This window comes from Triturus cristatus, chromosome 3_2, assembly GCF_964204655.1.
Source record: "Triturus cristatus chromosome 3_2, aTriCri1.1, whole genome shotgun sequence".
Lineage (NCBI taxonomy): Eukaryota > Metazoa > Chordata > Amphibia > Caudata > Salamandridae > Triturus > Triturus cristatus.
The window spans coordinates 988,431,772-988,443,967 of NC_140584.1; the positions used below are offsets into that span (position 1 = coordinate 988,431,772).

Genomic DNA, 12,196 nt, shown 5'->3' on the forward strand with positions numbered 1-12,196 from the left:
CCCCGACATGCGGTGGCACCGAGGTGGCATGGCTGGATGGGAAGACTGAAAGGGAAGAGAATAACCCTTGCAGATGATCTGCAACACCCACTCGTCCGATGTGATATTGTGCCAGTGGTGGAGGTGGTGGCGGACCTTGCCACCCACCGGCGTGGAGTGCTCCACAAAGCTCGGATTAGGAAGGTTTGGAGGTAGAAGCAGCGGAGGTGGACTGCCCCCCACGCTGATACCCAGAGGTGCCCCTGCGAAAGCTGCGTCCGCGGCCGCGCGGAGGCTGGTTCTGCACAGGCTTGGTGAAGGAACGTGCCTGGGCACCCATGCCTTGGCCACGAAAGGAACAAAACCCAGAAGTGGCTGGGTTCTTTGTGGAAAGGCCCAAGGACTTGGCCGTGGCCCGCAAGTCCTTAAAGCGCTCCAGCGCACGGTCAACCTTATCGCCAAACAGGCGGGTGCCATCAAAGGGCAAGTCCATGAGCGAGCTCGGGACGTTAGGCGAGGACCCAGTGGATCGCAACCAAGCGTGGCGACGCAGGGCCACAGTCGTAGCAATCGCCCTGCCCAACAAGTCAGCGGTGTCCAAACCACACCAAATGGGGAACTTAGCCGCATCCTTACCCTCAGCAACTGCCTGGGAAAGCACAGCATGGACCTCCTCAGGACACTGAGGTAACAGCTGGGCAACTGTATCCCACAACGCGTGGGAATAGCAGCCCAACAAACAGGCGGTGTTCACCGACTGTAGCCCCAAGCTGGCCGACGAGAACAACCGCTTACCAAACTGCTCCAGCTTCATAGAGTCCTTATCCGGTGGAGCCGTGGGAAAGGCATTCTGCGCCGTCGAGGCCTGGATGACCAGACTCTCAGGCGTGGGATGAGTGGTCAGAAACGAGGGGTCACCAGGCGCCGGGCAGTGACGCCTGGCGACATTTTTATCCACAGGGGCTCCTGTGGCCGGTCGCGACCAAGTGCCCAACAGGACGTCGGTGAGGGCGTCGTTGAAGCCGTCTGGAGCACCTCAGTAAGGAGGTTAGTTTTGAGGGATACCGTAGGAAGATCAAGATTGAGGACCTCAGCAGCACGGAGCACCATTGTGTAGGAAGAGCCCTCCTCCATCGTAGGCGGGGGAGAGGCAAACCCCGGGTCAGAAGAGACATCGAGGTCGCCGGCATCCTCCAGATCGTCCACCCAGTCCTGCTCGGAGTCACATTGACGGGCAAGAGGGTCCTCGGTCCCCTCCCAGTCATCCTCCACCTCCATTGCAGGAGGAACCGGTCGTGGCGGCAGAGCCGTAGCCGGAGAGGGGACAAACGGCGCTGTCTCCCAATGCGAATCCCAGGCAGGAACTAAATGGTCCTGGAATCGGGGTAAGGGGGGAACAAATAGCACCCACTGCGGTGCCTTAGGCAGAGCCGAGGGGGGTGCTGGGGCCGGAGTCGGCAGCGCCGGACCCCGTGGCGCCGGAGCCAACGGCGTAGGATCCTGTGGCACCAAGACTGGATCCACAGGATCTGGACACGGGACTGCGGGGCCCGAAGGCGTGCTGGCAGGAGCCCGAGGCCTAAAAAGGCGGTCCATGGTGGCAAGAAACTCTTGCACCTGTTCGGGAGTCGCCGACGGACCCGGGTAAGGCGGGTAGGTCGCGGGACTCCCAGGCAGAGCCCCTGTCCCCCTCGTCCGCATCCGAGGACCGACGGGGAGACGTCGGAGAGCGAACACGCTTCTTCGACTTCTTTTTATGTCGTCGCTTACCGGAATCCGAGGGCGAGGACTTGGATCCCGAAGAGCGATGACTGCGGCCCCGCGAGCGGTCATAGGAACGGACCTGGAGCGGTGTTGAGACGAGTGCCGGACCTCCAGCAGCTTCCGGCGCCGCTCCCTCAAGGCCTTCGGGCCATGGCTTGACAGTCCTGGCAAGACCAGGAGTCATGGTCGGTCTCCAGGCAGTAGAGGCAAACATCATGGGGGTCCGCCACCGACATGTTGCGATGGCAGGCCCCACAAGACTTAAAGCCAGTAATCCCTACGTGCACCAGGAGAAAAAAGGGGAGACAAAAAGTCTCAAAAGAGTAGTCAAAAAGTGACTAAGGTACGTGCTCTAGCCGGATCTGCGCTTGCTGGCGCGGAATAAAGAAAGAACTGACGTCAGCACGCATGAGTGGCACCTAAGTAGTCTCCGTGACATCATCTCAGCGCTTACGACGCCAGTGACGGACGCAAAGCCGCACGACGCCACCTACTGACGCGCACGTGTACTGCTACAAAAGAATTTCCGGATCCAGTCTGACGCCTGGGGATATTCTAAGGTAAGGAATCTATCACGAACGTGTCTCTTTCAGATGCTGAAAGTAATGGAGTAAGACTTGCGGATTGATTTTAGCCTTGTGGGCTTGATGATGCATCCTGCTGAGTAGGTCGTCCAGGTTGTTGTCCACCTTGCGGAACACACTCTACCATGAGGTGAATGCGGTTGAGGAGTGCCCAGAGCCATGTCTTTTGTTCCAGTAGTCAAACAAAAAAGGAAGAGGACACCTGAAACCAGATACACCAGCAGGACCAGGGGAAAGGAACACTAAGCAAAAGCAATTCCTGTCTGCTAAATAAATACAATTCTAATGAAATGATCATACAATGAAGAGAGCAAAATGTGTCAGTAGGAAGAAATCCCTTACAATGATTTCTAAAACACAAAAATGAAATTTTTACAACATTTATTCCCTTGTGTTTCTTGTTTTTTATATAAATAGTGTGTCTTAACTTGGAAAACAATGATACAATACAGACAACAATATAACAAGTACATTAACAAAAATTGAAAAATACTTAGATAATACAAATCATAAATGCCAAGATTCACAAAAGGCCAGGAAGATTCCCTCAGGAAAGATAACTCACGTAAACTTGCATATTCTCTAATCAGGCATACACTAACAAACCCAGACTTCAATCATTCAATATTTATATAAAAAACAAGAAACAGAAAAGAATAGATTTTGTAAACAAAACAATTTTTGTGTTCTAGAAATCACTGGGGTTTATTCTTACTGTGGTATGGAATTGCTGAGTGCCATTAGCAACTGGGAGAGAGAGTACTGCTCTGTTTCAGGAAGTAGTATATGACTGTCATGTTTGGGTTAGTATTACCTTGCTCTGACTGAGGAGAAAAAAAGCTTTAAGGGAGAGATGTATGGTAAGTAGCTAGAGGCAACTGATGTGATGCCATGGGTAATGAGGAACCCAGATGGCTAGTATGGTCATGTGGTCAAGATGCACTCCTGAGCAAGTTTGAGAGCTGTCAACGGTGATGGTGACTTGTGGAATGGGGTGTCCAGGAAGGGCCTGTCCTGCAACAGATATTCGCTGTTCCACCACTACTTAGAGCGATGAGTGCTGTATTTACTAAAGCTAAAGCTTCCCATAGACCCTCAATCAATCAATCAGGGAATTGTAAGCACGCTACTCACCCGTGAGGGTCTCAAGGCGCTGAGGGGGAGTAGATGGGGGGGGGGGGGGTGGGGGGGGTCGCAGATCTGTTTAGCCAAAGAGCCATGTCTTGAGGGTCTTCCTAAAGGTGTTCAGGGAGGGGGCGCGTCTGATGTCTGCCGGTAGCTCGTTCCAGGTCTTGGCTGCAATGTGAGAGAAGGATCTTCCGCCTGCTCTGGCTCTGTGGATGCGTGGGGTTTCGGCCAGTGCGAGGTTGGAAGATCAAGAGGGGTACGTGGAAGTTGATTCTGTCGCTGAGGTATTTGGGTCTGTTGTTGTGTAGGCATTTGTAGGCGCGAGTGAAGATTTTGAAAGTGACTCTTTTCTCCAAGGGGAGCCAGTGGAGACTTCGTAGCTGATGTGTTCGTGTCGGGGGATGCAGAGGACGAGTCTGACGGCTGTGTTCTGTATTGTCTGGAGTTTGCGGAGTAGGGACTTGCTGATGCCGGCATAGAGTGTGTTTCCGTAGTCCACTCTGCTGGTGCCTGGGTGACTGTCATCCTTGACTCAGGGGGAACCACTTGAAGGTCTTGCGGAGGATGCGGAGGGTGTTGAAGCAGCTGTAGGTGACGGTGTTGACCTGTCGGTTCATGGTGAGTGATGAGTCGAGTACGATGCCGAGGTTCTTGGTATGGTCTGAGGGGGAAGGTGGGCTTCCGAGGGTGGTTGGCCACCAGGTGCTGTCCCATGCAGAAGGGGTGGTACCGAGGACTTCTGTCTTCTCGGCGTTGAGTTTCAGGCAGATGTTGGTCATCCAGACTGCGATGTCTTGCATTCCTTTCTGGAAGCTGAGTTTGGCAGTGGTGGGGTCTTTGGTGAGGGAGAGGATGAGCTGGGTGTCATCGGTGTAGGATACGATGTTGAGGCTGTGTTGTCAGACGATGGCTGCGAGGGGGGTCATGTAGATGTTGAAGAGGGTGGGGCTCAGGGATGAACCCTGTGGGACTCCGCTGGTGATTTTCGTGGGATCGGAGAGTAAGGGTGGGAATCTGATCCTTTGGCTTCTTCCAGTGAGGAATGATCGGATCCAGTCCAGGGCTGTTCCTTGTATGCCTGCGTCGTGTAGTCTGGCGACTAGTGTGCAGTGGGAGATGGTGTCGAAGGCCGCTGATAGGTCGAGTAGTATGAGAGCTGCGGAGTGGCCTTGTTTCAGGAGGGTGCGTATGTCATCAGTGGTGGCGAGTAGGGCGGTCTCTGTGCTGTGGTTGCTTCGGAATCCGGATTGGGACGGGTCGAGGACAGAGTTCTCTTCAATGAATCGTGTCAGTTTCCTGTTGACTATTTTCTCTGCAACTTTGGCTAAGAAGGGGAGGAGCGAAATGGGCCGATAGTTCTTGAAGTCGGTGGGGTCAGCTGTGGCCTTCTCAAGCAGGGGTTTGACTTCTGCGCGCTTCCAGTCATCTGGGAAGGTGCCTGTTTTGAAGGTGGCGTTGCTGGTGTCTTGTAGTTCGGGTGCGATGGAAGCCGCGGCTCTGTGGTAGATGTGAGGGGGGCATGGGTTGGTGTGGGCCCCCCCCCCCCCGAGTGGATGCTTTTCATGGTCGAGGCGATGTCTTCGGCCGTGATCGGTGTCCAGTTGGAGATGGTGGGCTGGCTGGTGTTTCCAGGTGGAGGGGGGGGAGCATCTGTGGCGCCTCGTGGATGGTCGATGAAGTTGCTGTAGAGGTTTCTGATCTTGAGGTGGAAATAGGTTCCAAGCTTGTCGCAGAGGCCTTGGGATGGAGTGATGTCTGTGGCTTCGCGGCAAGGGTTGGTGAATTCTTAAATGACACTGAAAAGTTTCTTGGAGTTGGTGGAGTTGGCCAGGATTTTGTTGTGGATGAAGTACCTATTGGTGGCTCTGATCTGGTTGTGGTAGTCTGTCATGCCGTCCTTGTAGGTGGTGTGGTTTTCGGTTGTCTTGGTGTTACTCCAGTTCTTCTCCGGGCGTCTGCAGGTGCGTCTGGCTTCTTGGAGAGTGGTGGTGAGCCAGGAGGCTTTCCTGGGGCATTGTCTGTCGGGGTTGCGTAGCAGGCGAGCTCGTCAGCGCAGTTGGAGATCCAGGTGTGGAGTTCTCTGGCTGTGTCATTTGCGTTGAGTGCCCAGGTGTGGTTGTCTCGGGTGAGGGTGGAGTTAAGTTGCTCGTCGGTAACCTTGCCCCAGTTCCTTCGAGGTGGGGCTCGTTTGGGTGCCTTGGGTTTGTTGCTGGCAGTGGTGATCGGTCAATGGCGGCAGCGTTGTGTGGCTGAATTGGACGCTGTTTCCTGCCGCGAAGATGGGGTCGAGGGTGTGTCCTGCTCTGTGAGTCGGTGTGTTGACGAGTTGTTTAAGTCTGATGCTGGCAAGGTTGTCGGGAAGGATAGTGGAGTTTGGGTCGCTGGGGTTGTTGAGGTGGAAGTTCAGGTCTCCAATGGAGTATGTAGTTTGTTGAGATGGCATGGGGTGCGATTAAGTCAGTGATGGTGGTGGTGAAGGGTGTTCGGGGGCCGGGGATCTGTAGACGAGGGTTCCTCGGAGCGTGGCTTTGGGAGTGGACTGGTTCTGGAAGTGCAGGTGTTCGGAGGAGGAGAAGGTTTCGATGGAAGTGGTGAGGCGGTGGGTGCTCTTGTGGGCAATGGCGAGGCCCCCTCCTGGGTGGTTGGGGCGGTCTTTCCTCTGGAACTTGTATTCATCTGGGATGGAGGTGCAGATGGCGGGGTGGGGTGGGGGGGGAAGGATTCGTTGGTCCAGGTGTCTGTGAAGAAGGCGATGTCGAGCGTGAGAGAGTCGAGTAGGTTCCAGATTTCCATGGCGTGTTTGTGTACGGAGCGTACGTTGAGGAGGATGCATTTTAGGGTGTAGGCGGTGTTGGAGACCGGGGTGGCGGTGAGGGTCTGGTGGCAGTGGAGGCAGGAGAACTGGCCGTGGGTCGTGTTCGGCGAGGCCTGTTGGCATTCTCTAAGTCTTCCTGACACTGGCCGCTTCAGGGCACAGACGGGCTTGCCTTTGGTGCACCGAATGGTGGCCGCAGCGGGAGGTGGGAGGGAGGAGGGAGGAGAGGCTGGGAGGTGGGAGAATTCCAGGGGGGAATTCCGGGGTGGAATGCCGGGAGGGGCCGCAGGGGGCAGGCACGAGAAAATAACAGTGGTGGAATTCGAGCTAGACACAGATGGGCACAATAACAATGGCACAACAGGGAAAAATTAAGAAGAAAAAAACAGCTGAGAAAGGTAACGGTGGTTGCAGGCAGTATGGTCTCAGTTGGAGCGGGCAGCAGGAGTGGGCAGCAGGCTCGAACCTCCAAAGGAGGAGGTCGGGGACTGGAGGCGAGAGACGGCACAGCGGAGTTGCGAGGAGAGAGTGGACCTAGACCGAGGACCCTCCGCTTGTGACTACTAAACCAAGAGGCAGTGGTGTACAGAAGCCTGTGGACCTTGCCTGAAGTACTATGGCAAAGCACGAAGCCATCATGCCCAATAGGTGCATAAAGGTTCTGACAAAGAGTCGATGATTGGGAAAAGAGGTAAGAGCGGCTGAAAGGCTAACACCCTCAGTGGACTGGGTTAGGTAGGCTTTGCCTGTAACTGAGTTTAGTACCGTCCCTAGAAAGGGCTGGACTAAAAGGGGTTGTAGGTGGAAATTGTTGCCATTTATTGTGAAGCTGATGCTGTGTACGAGCGAGACGGTAGCATGGGTAGCTGCAGACAATCCTCAAAGTAGGGGAAAATGTGTATGCCTCCCCATCTTAGGTGGGCGGCTACTACTGCTAGGCAGTTTGTGAAGATCCTTGGAGCAGTGATGACGCCGAAGGAAAGTTCCTTGCATTGACAGTGATGGCCACATACCATGAAGTAAGGTAGCGCTGGTGGGCTGAATGAAGGGGGATGTAAGGAAGTAGACATTCATGAGGACTAATGCAATCATGTAATCGCCTTGCTGAAGCAGAGGGATGACATCCTGCAGCGTTACGAAGTAGAAATGTTCAGAGAGAATGTAGTGATTCAGGAGACTGAAGGTCCAGGATGGGCCTGGCAAAGCCACCTTTCTGTGAGGATGAGGAAGTGAACAGAATAACCCTCTTGCTCTGCTGGTGAGGGGGCATCAGCTCTATTGCCCCTTCTCGTCGGAGCGCTTGTACCTCATCCTGCAAAAGGGCGATATGGTCGCTGCTGAGGGTATAGCTGCAGAGTGGGATGTAGTTTGGTGTGAGATCAGTTCTAAGCAGTAGTCATAGTAAACCATGCTAACTCCCACTTGTTTGATGTGATTTGCTGCCAGCAGGGAAGTAAATCCTACAGTCTCCGTATATGAGGTGTTGTGTGATAGGGAACAGAAGGGGAGTCAATGTTTTGAGGTGGAGGCGCCTTTGCTGGAACCTCGTACACCCCTGACCCGGTTATTGTTGCCCCTATAGGCACCCCTAGCATAACCTCATACTGTCTGCTGATTGTATGACTGCCACTGCTTCTGGCATGAGGGGGCAGGGACTAAGGAAGCAGCTATGGAGCCTGATCCGTGTGTTGTCGCCAAAAGGAGATGTTAGGTGATGGTATCTGAAAGACACCCATAGCTTTTGCAGCATCAATGTCCTTTTCGATTCCTCTAAAATCTGATCAACCTGCGGGCTGAACATGTGCTCTCCATCGAAGGGCAGGTTTAGCAAATGTTGCTGGATCTCCGGCTTGAAGCCTGACATACAGAGCCCCAGGATGAGGCGTCCGAAGTGTCAAGGGAGCAGCGGAAGGTGGTAATGGAGAATTTACCGTCTGCGACTATCTCCTCTTTTTCTGAACTTGTCTGGGAGATGTTTGACTAGCTCTTGCATCTCGTCCCACTGAGCTCTGTCATAGCAGGAAAGGAGGCCGATGGAGTTGGTTACCCTCCAGTGGTTAGTAGCTCCTACTGATGGCAATTAAAACCATTTTGCTGCCTATTAGAGAAGGCAAAGTCTCACTTTATTTGCTTGGTTACATTTTTGTAAACATTTGAGTTCTTTCATTTTTTGTTACATATCCTGCACAAAATTTATTAGAGCGTTCCCATAACTATGTTTACCATGGTACTCATACCATGCTAATCATATGAATTATTAAACTCTAAGTAGGTAAGTATTTATTTACGAAAAAAATTAAAAGGCTGTGCTAAAACATTATAGATGAACTACAATTCCCAGAATTCTACATAATAGGCAATTGGGTTAGGACTATTTAAAAAGAAATAGAGAACAAGCCTTGGTAAATGCATTAGGTTTCGCCTATGGGATGTATAATAAGTAAGAAGTGTGGGAGCAGTGTATGAATGCAGGGAGAATGGTGTGAGTGCTCTGTCAGGGTGAGTGGTGCATGAATGAAGGTTGATAAGTGTTGGAGTGCAAGGTGAAAGTGCTTCAATGCATGGTGTTTAGTGCAGAATGAGAATTGTGTGAGTGTTCAAGGTGAGATGTTACCTGTACAAGATAAGAGGTGTGTGAGTATAGGGTGAGCTTAAAGTTAATAGTATCTACAGAATGATTTAACTAGAGATAGGAAGATACGCTTTCTAGCAGGCAGCTTATATAGACTTGTGAGTTGCACCCCAGGACAGACATGCAAACCTCTAAAGCTTTCACAAAGTGCCAGGCCTAGCTTTGTATGGTTGTGGCTGCATTAAAACATTGCTTAGAGGGGCGTGTTTACAATGTACCTTGTTGGATTGAGTGTTGCAGCTTCTGTTAAGTGAAAGCTGTATTCAGAGTTTGTTCTCTGGCGCGACAGTTGCAATTTCTGGATAGTGAAAGGAAATAAACACAAATGCACAATTTCGGTCTCGGAGTAAGTGTGCGCAGGAAAGTAGTATTGTGGTGAACTACATACTCATCTGAAACAAAAAGAAATGCATCTGCATCCTTTGTACATGGTAAACAGTGTGTGCACATGTAAGTGTATTGTAGAGGGAGCATGTGCAAATGTCAGTGTAGCAACTGAGCATTACACATAGATCAGTGTCCCTCCTTCAAGGTTGAGCAATCACTCTGTCAAATCAGAGTCTGAACTGGGAAAACTGAGCTAATAGGTACTTTAAAGATAATTGAGGGATGAAAATGTGTGCGCCTAGTCCCTGTACCCTCTCTGTGCTCGGCATAAAGAGATATTTGTGTAGGCGGGGGACAGTGGGGTGTACACCAAGTGGGAGGTTTCTATGCTTGGGAAAGAAGACCTTTCAAACAATAATAATGACAGCTTTATAAAGAAGAATAGAAGCGCTGTAAAGAACGGCTGTTAAGGTTACCTAATTTAGTACAACACTCCTTTGCCTAGTCACTGAGATTGAGATGCTTGTGGGAACAATAGCTGTTTATAACTATAAAAATAGTGCTTCATATAGTGATTTTGCCAGTCTCCTCGGAGGTCAGCGTGTTCAGGGCTGGAGTGCAGGTACCATCTAATAGTAGTAAACCTAACAGACACACTGATCTTAAGTTGCATACGGTGCACAGGGTCAGTCATATAACTGCACACGTTGTCAACAGTGGAAACTGGGGGAGGGTGCATCTTGTGGCAGTATACTGGGTAGCACACAAAATAATAATGGTGTGAAAAAAACTGAGGGCACGTGATCATGAGGGGCAAGAGATGTGTAACAGATTTCCGGCTGGTGTCATGCCACTTATCAGTAACATTCCCTGTTGCGGTGGAGAAAGTGCAGGCTGCAGACAAAAGCGTACACAGTAGCCATAGACACCAGGGGTGATTGCACAACCTCATGTTTCCTTAGAGCTATTCTGTACGTGCAAACGTGTCTGAACTCAGGAAGTGTCTTTCCCTCCTGTTCCACGCATAGCCCATAGCTGTCACTTGTCAAATGGCAGCGCCATGCGAAGGCCCTAAAGGGTACAGACTGCAGCACTGCCCTGACAGTAAGTGCGTGAGCAGAGAGGTGGCCATGTTAGGATCAGGCGAACACAGCTTTTTAGGTTTTGACAGCTTTATAAGGGCACCATTTAAATGGTGTGTACTACATAAACGACTGCCTACACTAGTCATTCTTATATGACCTGGCCTCAGACTTATAAAGCAGTTTAGTCTCAATACTATCAATGTAGTGATACTTTCTTCATATTTTCTGTTGAATGATCAATGTCTTGTGGATATCTGTGCTCCAGTTGTCCACCACCAACATTACTATTTTTCAGTGCGCAGCTGTGACCGAGCTGTGGAATTGTGTCAAAAACAGATGGCAGAGGAGGCGTGACTAAGCCGCGGCGTGAAATGGCCGCGATGGAGAGGAGCTCCACCGAAACCCTAGCTCTCCCCATATATCCGATACATTTATCCGTCGCCCGAGGAAAGGGTTAAACATCTGTGCGTCCGGAGGGGCAGCGGCCGAGGAACCCGGCTTCCCTGACCCCGCGGACTGAGGGAGATCGCAGCAACGACATCGGGCCTGCATGGAGCCTGTGGCTGGATGCTGACGTGCCGATGGTGTTGGCGTGGCACGGCACTGGCACGGCACTGGCACGGCGTGGCCACTTGACGCGAGGCCGTGGCTTGGACCTGCATCGGTGCCCGGGGGCCGGTGAGGCAGTGGTGACAGCTGTGGCTGGCCGCGTGGCGGCTTGGCAACCACCCACAGAGACACCGAGGGCTGTGTGATGCGAACGCTAGCGTGGTCCCTCGGCGGACCTGAAAAATTTGCCTGGGCTGTTGGAGCGCCTGCATCGGTGCCCCGGACGGGGGCAAAGACGTCACCTTATAGAACCCTTCTGCGAATTGTAAGGACTGCTGGGCACGCGGGTTCCCCCCCACACCCCCCCCCTCCGACCTGGAAGTGAGCCCACTGACAGTGGCGGCTGGGGGGTCAACGACCACCGCTTCAAGTGAGTGAAGGTGAGGATGCGACCGAGCTGCAGCCGTGGGGCTGGACACCGCTGGCCCGCTGCTCCGGCTGGCGCAGTGCAGTGCGCCCCTACGATTTGTCCCGGGGTGGGGGCCCCATGGTGGTTCCCATCAACGGAGCGCTGGGGACAGTTGTCTGGCCACATACAAAGGAACTGCCAGCCTTGATGGCGAGCGAGGGAGAGTGGCAGGCACTGAAAATGTGCAGGTACGCGCATGCACCAGGTGGTGACTGCCAGTGGTGAATCCAGGGGCCTGCAAGGGAAGAGGGGGCCTACTCTGGGTGCCGAATGAGAGTCGTGTTGGGGGCGTCCCCTGTTCTTCATACCTGGCGCAGCTGGAAATCGCGGGCCCCACGGGATTGATGGAGCCCACCGGTGCACAGACTACCTCTGGCTTCCTGTCCTGGTATGGGAGGCTGTGTGTGAATGTGGCCTCCTGTGTTCTCAAATTGGTTTCCATGAGACACGCACTCATGGGGCCCGATTCATAGAACTAACTTAAGACAAAATCCTAAACTTACTACTTTTGGTATTCACAGAAGTTAGGATTTTGTCTTAAGACAGACTTAAGACAGACTTAAGACAGACTTAAGACAGACTTAAGACAGACTTAAGACAGACTTAAGACAGACATAAGACAGTCTTAAGACAGGATTCTGTCTTAAGACAGACTTAAGACAGTCTTAAGACAGGATTCTGTCTTAAGTCTGTCTTAAGTCTGTCTTAAGACAAAATCCTAACTTCTGTGAATACCAAAAGTAGTAAGTTTAGGATTTTGTCTTAAGTTAGTTCTGTGAATCAGCCCCATGGTCTCTGGGGTCGGGACTGTATCCTGAGACGGCACCCGAGGCGGACCCAGTCAATGGCGGTGGTAGCCTACCT

The 12,196-nt window shown here is 52.2% G+C and overlaps 1 protein-coding gene across 3 annotated transcripts in view; it reads right to left on the bottom strand.

The window, feature by feature from the left end:
* ANKFY1 (ankyrin repeat and FYVE domain containing 1) overlaps positions 1 to 12,196 on the bottom strand; it is a 506,490-nt gene that overhangs the window by 98,607 nt on the left and 395,687 nt on the right. The window lies entirely within an intron of this gene.